The sequence below is a fragment of the Aedes aegypti genome, chromosome 2, assembly GCF_002204515.2.
Source record: "Aedes aegypti strain LVP_AGWG chromosome 2, AaegL5.0 Primary Assembly, whole genome shotgun sequence".
Classification (NCBI taxonomy): domain Eukaryota; kingdom Metazoa; phylum Arthropoda; class Insecta; order Diptera; family Culicidae; genus Aedes; species Aedes aegypti.
Genome location: NC_035108.1, coordinates 46,349,100 through 46,358,794, shown reverse-complemented (window position 1 = coordinate 46,358,794; position 9,695 = coordinate 46,349,100).

Sequence of the window (9,695 nt, the reverse complement as noted above, 5' to 3'; positions counted from 1 at the left end):
GCACGGAGAAAATAAAGTACTCAAAAGTGAATTCATTATTCCTCTCAATTGGGGGGTTCGTGCGTTAACCTAATTTTGAGTTAATGGGGTGGAAGTTGTTTCCATAAGGTACCGCGGGGCAAGTGAGAATTCGGGGTAAGTGGGGCGTTTCGTCATAGCTCAACTAGGAAAAGTTTTTCATGGGGGTATTCTTCTAGAAAGTTGAAAATACAATGACAAGGAATGTATTTAGTACTAAACATATTGTTATTTTTATTACCATGTGGTTCATGTAACAGTTGTCAGTTCAGCGCCATTTTCAACTTGCATGACAAATTGTGACACGTTCCACGTCTTGCATTGACTCGCAAAAAATAAATGTGTTTTAAATCGAATTTCCATCAGTATGCTATAATTTTGAGTATTATTACAAGCTGCTAACGATAAACCAGTATTTTGTTTTCATTTCATATGAAATTTTCGATGGTCTATCTTACCCCAGAATATATTTGTACCTGGGGTAAGTGGGACCTATCAAAACAAAAACCAGAATCAAAACTTTTCGAACACGTTTCATACATTCTCCTAGAGAGTAGCACTAAAACATTCAAACAAATGATTTTTATCAAAAAAGATCAACCTCAAATTACGTAATTGCATAGGAGGGAGAAGAAAAGTGTTAATATTCTTTATTTTTAAATTTATTTTTTATTTTTGAAATACGACTTCAAAATTGAACAAAAACACAGCTGAAATTTGAAATGTATCATGAGAACGATTACTTTTCTATTTTATTTGAACTTTATTTGTTATTTCTACCAAATTAAGAAGAGATGGAAAACAATTCCACCCCATAAGGTGGTTTTCTGCCATGCATATAAATAATAACAAAACATATTTATAATTTCGTCAATTATTGATTGTTTATGTTCTACATTTTAATTAACAACTTAAAAATGATATATTTTGAACATGTTTCATACCTCTTTACGCTTTTATTGAGGAATGTTCAGTTAATATTAAATGTGAGGTGACATACTATTAAATAAAGGGTTTCTTCCTAAAACGTAACGTATTTTATGGTTGATCCCTTATGTACATCAAATATGTACTTAAAATTAAAAATCTATGAATTCTCAATCCTATTATTGTAATGGTTGACTTACTGATGTGGATTGACGCATGAAACTGGATGTGTCCCACTTGCCCCGCTTAGCGAGGCAAGTGGGACCATTGGCTCATTCTAAAACTTTCTTCCAAGGTTTTCACAATTTCGAAATTATTCGATTAGTTTCATGCACACACCAGCAAATATGTTGCCAAAACGTAATTGTGTTGTTGGATTTGAAAAATATTGACATTTGAAAATTTGATTGAACAATTTGTTTGAACTATCGTTTTTTTCGTTCCCACTTGCCCCGCGGTACCTTACTGGCTATGTTATTTCACTCGACAGAGCTTTTTGGGGACGCAAGTGCGAAATGAACTGTCAAATCGACCCATCAAGTAAGGTGTATTTAACAATCCAGATATGATATCGACGAATCATCATGGTGTATGTGGTAAGCACAATGCAAAAGTATTTGTTTGTAAATTTTATCATTTTTCTATCTTATTTTTAAAAAATAGATATTGAATAACTACCGTAAAACTAAACTTTACATATACTTTACAATTGGATTAAATGGACAAATTAATGCAAAATTTGGGAAAAAGTTACACGCCTACTCGGTGAGAATCGAACTCACGACTCCCTGTTCACTAATTAGGGCGCGTTACCCCTACACCACGAGAAGACTCCCAGGTAACAATTTGATGCTGGTTAAACGCTTTTAAAATTAATTCAAAGCAGCTTTCGTTTGAATAAAATCGGTGCACACACAGCCAATTCAGATTACCGACCCCAGTAAAATTTTACTAGGTTTTGGAACTACGGTTTTTAGGTAATTTTTACGATTACCGAAAAAACCCAGTAAACCAAATTATGGTTTGATTGATGAAAATTACTGACTTATTCAGTAAAATTGTTGAGCGTTTTTACTGGCTTTTCAGTTTCCCATGCTTCATGCTTTGCTTTTCCGGATACTGTTTTTTTTCAGAAATCAATAGAAATTAAAACCCAATCGACATGAACATGAACATCGACATGCATTTTTCGTACGAATGAACTTCTACAGTATGCTCATGTATCAGTGGAAGTAATCGAAAAATGTGTGACAAAATCATTATTTGGTTGGTTTGCAAACGAGAGGCAAACTCAATGATGCAGATGAATTTACCTCTTGTATGGAAACCAACCGAATTTACCAACGTAAGCAGTTAAATCGTCCTGAGCCGTATTGGTTGCTTAAAATGGTTGAGTTTCTCACTAAATTTCGACTACTTACCACGAGAAATCGCAAAATAGGTGCAGGAAAAGTTTGGTTGCCATAGCCGTGTCTCCCGGCGCCGGACGATTTTACAGCAGGAGATTCTCATTTGACACTTTCCCGCATGCACATCAGTTTGTTTTGATTTGAATTTAACGACAAGTCAGTAAAAAACATCAACTACTGTGTCGGTAATTGTTTTTACTGACTTTTCGGCTTGTTCGGTAATGTTGCAAAGTTGGGTCTGACAGCTACCGTAGTTCAGTAAAAAGTAAAAATTATTACTGAACCTCAGAAGTTTTCAATCAAAAAGCTGAAAGTTCGGTATTTTTTATGATTTACAATTCGTACCCAGTATAAAAAATTACCGAACAAGCAAATCGTGCTTGAGTGTGAGGCGCCACGCTTAATTGTTCAGCTCCCAAACATCTCATTTTGGCGATTTTATCCAGCCTCATGTTGATTTAGAGCTGTTAGGAGAGCTGAATAATTGTTGAACAAGCACTCATATTACCCTGCTATGGATGACAAAAGTTCTATTTTTGGAACAAAAAGCAGCTATATAAAGCTTAACAATCGCTTATACATCTTTAATGAACAATTAATCAGAAATGAAAAAAAAACCTGTTCCTAAATTTGAAGGTGTCATATGATGCTATCATATTAAATACACTGTAGAAATGTATACTGGAATTTCAATGTTAAGATAAATAATTATGAATGATTGAGAATTGAACCTGGACTCACTGATTAACGGCCACTCAGAGTAAACACTGTGGAAATTACTGGTTAGATATTTCAAATAATAATCACTACAAGAAGAAGGTAAATGGACTTTTGGTTTAACAGATATTTTAGAGACCTTTTATTAAAAATAGAACCATATGAGAGACATGCGTTCAAATAGATAATTAGCCTCTGAATAGAGATCTGCTACCACACCTGCATTGGCAATCTCTAAAGAAATTCCTCTAAAGAAGTCGATGGAAAAAAAATTTGATAGAATTCTAAAGTTCCAGAGAAAATATCAAGAGTGATGTCCAGAGAAATTGCTTGAGGATATCAAAAGAAACAACTAGATTGAAGTTTGAAGAACATCTTGAAATGATTTTGATTTGAAATAAACATAACTGTATCTCTGAGGAGTTGGGGAGAAGTTGGAGGAATCTATCTTAACATATTAACTTGCTATATCTCTGGCCAGGGTATAATTGCTGCGCATTAAGATATCTACCGATCGAATTTTTCTCGTCTGAGTTTTTCAAAACCAATTATGGATCAATTACTCAGAAAACAAATTGAAACAAGACGTGTTTTAAATGGTATAAAGCTTCATACGAAAAGCTTGCAGAGATCGTATTTTTTTATCGAATCCTTCCGTGTGTTAGATACGTCGTTTTGAAAAATTATTCTAGAAATACCTTCAAATGCTTCAATTTGACATATTAATGTAAAAAAACTCTACAAATGGATCAAATGTGCAAAGCTGAGAGAAAAAAAACTTTATGACATGGGAATTTAACTGAAATTTGGGAAAGGGACGAAAACAGCATGTGTCTCTTTTGAGACGCAATGCTAAGAATTTCTTCTTAACGTTCCTAGACACTATGGTGTAAAAGTTCGCATTTTAGTTTTCACACTGAATATTATATTTCAATAAAATACAAAACGAACTAGAAAAAATCTAGTACTACGATTTCAATGTCATATATTAACGTATAACTTACCCAACAAGCTGGAGCTGAAATACTTTTAATGCAATTGATTTGTTTTGCGGAATGTTAAGTACGTTAACCTTTGTCCGCATTACTCTACAGGGATACACTTGATTTCTGTAGAGATTGCTTCAGTAATTAAAAAGAAATACTTCCAGGCATTCTGGCAAAAATTTCTATTACTCTAATTACTTTAATTACTCTAAGGACCATGCATGCCAACCATTCATCAAAGGACTATTCCATTCCTTCAGGGGTTGAATAAAAAACTATTCAAGCGATTATGTCATGTGCTTCAGGAAAGCTTCAAGTCAGTGAATTAAAAATTGTCACATTACATTGCCACGCTTGTTACATCGCAAATATCCTGCGTTAAATGTTCCCGACAGGATGACATGCCTCAATGGAACTACAAATCTCGCGTTGAGTATCATACAGGCGTATCTGCAGTGATCGATTTCTCTTCGTCGATTTTCTCTGCATTAACGCATGAAATTCAATCGCTTTTCGAAGCATTTTACGGTTCGTTACGATAAAGGATGATGAATACTTTCTACTTAGTCAAAAACAGCAGTCGAAAGCAGTCACCCGGCTAAGTAGTTAGTTAAAAAGATAATCGAAGAAGAGAAATCGATCATTGCAGTTACGCCCTTATGATACTTATGGCCATCTTGATACAAGTCTCTATCTGAATAGCTGAAAAACACGATAAATCCTTCTCATTTGCCCACGAGCAATTTTAACGTTTGTTAGTCTACATGAGTTTTCACTGGAGAGTTCTTACTCTTGTTCAAGAATGCGTCTTTGGAAGTAACTAGGAGCACTTCAAGAAACTGTAGTTTAGATAACTTGTTCTTATTTGAAACAAAGCCCCTGCTAAATAATGTTTAAAGATGTGTTTGAAACCTAAATTGGTCGAAAATTATTTGCTCTGGATGAGGAAACCTAAAAGAAGCTATTAAAACTATCATAAAACGTAATTGAAGCCATTAAAAATCTAAATCGTCACTTGGGGGTCTTACCTAGGCTTGTAAACTCGTAAGACTAAACTTACGTAAACTGAATTTGTGGTAGATGTACCTTACTCGTCACCACAGAATTCACTTAAAAAAAGACTTCATAAAAAAAGTTTTCTGTGTAGTCCATAACTGGTATACAGAACAACTACCGGAGTGATGGAATGCGTTCTTACATTTGCAAACCGTTCTGCCAAATCACAGCTGTAAATCTTTGGTAGCTGGTAATATGAACCTAAAGATGCAAAAAATACACCTGTTTGCTAAGTAACCAACGGATTCCCACATTCATATCCGAAGAAACCCCAGTTTCATGGAAATAATGATTACATGTGTATGTAGGCGAGCATAGGGCTCCCATTTCGCTTGCATATGTGAACTTTCATATCTCTTTCTCTAGGTATACAACAGTGAATGCATATCGATCGCCGATCGCGCGAATAGCCACAATAAATCATATCCGGCAACTCACGAGCTGCTGCCGATAAGGCAACGAGGATGATATCGCAAAACGCGGTCGTCCGACGCACCACAAAAGAGGCCAGAAAAGACCTGGTTTAGATTCGCGCGCGGAGAAAGGAAAAGCGGCCGTTCGGGAACTGGAACCGATCTCCTCGGCGCGTGTGATGGTTGGCCAACTGGACCGGTATGTGAGCATATGGATCGATCGATGTGCAATTCACGAGATTCCTCCCAATATGGCAAGTGCCCGACCAGTGGAATTGAACAAAATTGTAGCACAATTGTATCAAAATTTGTTACAAACAACAATTTTGTTTTCGGAAATTAACTCGCAATAAGTCGAACAATTTTGTCATTGGTGATTTAAATGTAAAACATCGCTTATGGAATAATTCGTAAAGGCATAATTTTATTTGATGAGTATTCTTCTGGGTATTTCTTAATTCAATAATTCAATTCAATTTCTAGAAGAGAAAAAGCAAGTAGGGGTATCACTACTTGCTTTTTCTCTTCTAGAAACCCTTCTACGATTGATTTGGTCTCAATCGACTCTAGTCACCTTTGTAGCCTGTATCCCTGTTACATTTCAAATATCCCATGAAGCGATTCTCAATCCTATCAGCTCCACTTTAAATTAATTTCGAGCCAACTGGAATATTTATGAAACATATATCGATAGTAATCTTGATGTTAATATTTCTTTACAAACAAAACTTGATTTTGACGAAACTTTAACAAATTCAATTACTGGAAGCAAGAGGCATTGCAATACCAAAATGTGATGTAAAAATCGAATCCTTGATTATGGACGATGATCTTAAACTTAAACTCTTGATCCGTCTTAAAAATGTAAGGAGAAGGCAATTTCAACACACTCGCGATACTGCTATGAAAATGATATCCACTTGATCGGGCGATGCAGATGCCCAAGGCCGGCTCTATTGGTGGGATGAAAGTGGGATCGGATCTGAGCTTAAGTGAAAAATAACGTACCTATTTGATTTGCTCTTCCGGGGGAAAAGCTAATTTGAGCGTATGATTGTGGATTGGCACAGGTGAAACAGACTGTGACGGTACACGGATCGGATCGAAGTGCGGGAGAAGAGAAAGATACTGTACGTTTTTTTATAAAGCTTTGGGTAAATGAACGATCCAAACAGAAACCGATACACTACTGAGAAAAACGCTAACGGTTATTGATATGGGAGTGATTATGATGACGCGTGGGATCTTGCCAATGTGGGTGCGTTTGATAACTGTTATTAATCAATCTCTGCGTTTTTTTTTTTTTTGCTAATTTTATCCGATTTGCAAAAATTGCTATTACTGCTACACAACAGCCCACCATCCATTCCAAAGCATCTACCTTTCTGAATGGAATATTGTATTGAGTCTAAAGGTCTACATTCGACTCCATTGAATATAGACCTTATGTAGAACCTAAAAGCGTAACCAATGGTCTGCTGGAGAAATCTTGATAAGCATAAACTCATAACCAGATGTGGGTACACATAAATAAAATATTGCATGGTAAAAATTGCGCAAGCCCACGACATTCTCGGAAGTCGAAACTGTTATTATTTTGAAAAGGAAATGAACAAAATTTTATTCTTAGTTTATTCTTGCAGATGATGCTACATTTGACTCCTTCAATGATTCTTCCATTCTGAAATTTCTCACAAAATTCGTTCAAGATATTTAGTAACTACATGACAGATTTTTCCAGGAATATTGCAATTGTAAGGCCCAAACGCCAAAGGATGTAAGTCACATGTTAGTTAGTTATGAGTTAGGCATACTAGAAACTTCTACTGTTTTCACAGGGTGTCCACTCAATTTTGAAAATAAAATTCTCTGACTTTCCCTGACCTTCCAGTTGCTTCCTAGAAAAAATCCAGACCACTGAATTGATTAATGTGAACCGAAATAAGTAAGATTTATACAAAAAGATACAGTATTGGACAGAACATTTGCAACTTATTCGATTTTCCATACAAAATGACCAACTTTGGTAAGCTAGATCTCAGTTATTTATGGACCGATTCGAATGAAATTTTCACAGAACATCAGATATAGCTTGAATATTAACATATTTTTTTTAATATTTTATCCAATCACGAGTTTATAAGTAATAACAATATAAAGTATAATTTTCGACGAAAATTTTAAAACTATTTATCTCAAAATCTGATAGCCCTATACAAAAACTGTCTTCAGCAATAAACTTGTTCATCTCGTAAAAATGTGGGGCCTAGATAGCCGTAGCGGTAAACGCGCAGCTATTCAGCATGACCATGCTGAGGGTCGTGGGTTCAAATCCCACTGGTCGAGGATCTTTTCGTGAAGGAAATTTTCTCGATTCCCAGGGCATAGAAGTATCGTCGTACCTGCCACACGATATACACATGCAAAAATGGTCAATCGGCAAAGAAAGCTCTCAGTTAATAACTGTGGAAGTGCTCATAAGAACACTAATATGAGAAGCAGGCTTTGTCCCAGTTGGGACGTAACGCCAGAAAGAAGAAGAAGAAGAAGATCTCGTAAAAATCTACAACTTTGCTGAAGATACCATGAAGCTATTCATTCTAAACATATTAGTTATGTCATTTATAAAAATTCCTCAAAAAATCACTTTAGTCAAACCGTTACTGCTTTCGAACTTGTGATTGGAGAAATCACTCAAAAATGATTCTATAACATTCCCCAGAAAACCATTCCCCCGAAAACCATTCCCCAGAATTCCGTTTCCCAGAACGAACCATTCCCCAGAATCTCATTCCCCAGAATGTAACATTCCCCAGAATTTCATTCCCCAGAATGCACCATTCCCCAGAATGCACCATTCCCCAGAATGCACCATTCCCCAGAAAGCTATATGAATATCCATTTTCTATTTTCTTTTTTTAATTTTTGGTTTGCATGAGTCATTTATGTGACAGGCTAAGGTCTGATGTGACAAAACAAATAAGTAAGTAGGGGATTAGAAGCATAATGAACACACGGGGCGAAATGGACACCCCCTTATTCTCTGGGAATATGCATATTTCAGCAAAATTTTATAAACTGTACGAAATATGTATTGTATATGAACTCTTTGACGGTATACAAGTTTATGCTTTGCTTCATTTGTCCTCTGAAATTCTACTATATTTTTTCTCAGCTAAAATTAGTTCATACGCAAAGCGGTGGAAGAATTAAATTTGAGAGCAAAGTAAGAAGAGAAGTTTCTTCTTGTTAATGTGATAAGTGGGAAGCACTTTTACATGTCAGTACGTTTTGACACCCATTAATAATTTAGTTTTTACTAAATTCCACAAAAGTGTTCATTTTACCCGGATACCTTTTTATCAGTCGTGTTTTGGACCCAATTTTCTATCTCGTTTTTCTGACATTTAATAAGATTTTTTTCTCACCATGAATGGATCCAGCACGTCATACTAATTACGAACTTGGAAACCAGCCGAGAGTAACTGAAAAATTGCCATTCTATGTAAAATAAGCATTTGCCTAATGTGTCCATTATGCCCCATAATCCCCTTATTCATGATTATTTTGCATATTATAATAATACACCCTTCTTTCAGTAAATTCCCATAAAATATACAAACTATATGTTTATTTTTGCCTATATAGTGATGCACCTTTCTTCCAGTCTTATCTTATTAATTATATAGGCAAAATATATAGGGGCCCAGACAGCCGTAGCGGTAAACGCGCAGCTATTCAGCATGACCATGCTGAGGGTCGTGGGTTCGAATCCCGCTGGTCGAGGATCTTTTCGTAAAGGAAATTTTCTCGATTCCCTGGGCATAGAGTATCTTCGTACCTGCCACACGATATACACATGCAAAAATGGTCAATCGGCAAAGAAAGCTCTCAGTTAATAACTGTGGAAGTGCTCATAAGAACACTAATCTGAGAAGCAGGCTTTGTCCCAGTGAGGACGTAACGCCAGAAAGAAGAAGGCAAAATATATCGATGGAGAGCCCATATAGCATAAGGGCATTTGGTATAAAGTCATTTTCCATCCAGCCATACTTATGCTCCTTCTTTTCAAAAAGGATGTTCTTCATGTTATGCCAAATGGTCATTGGCCAAATGACCATGATGTCAAATGGTCCTTGATCATTTAATCAATCATGTCAAATGCCTTC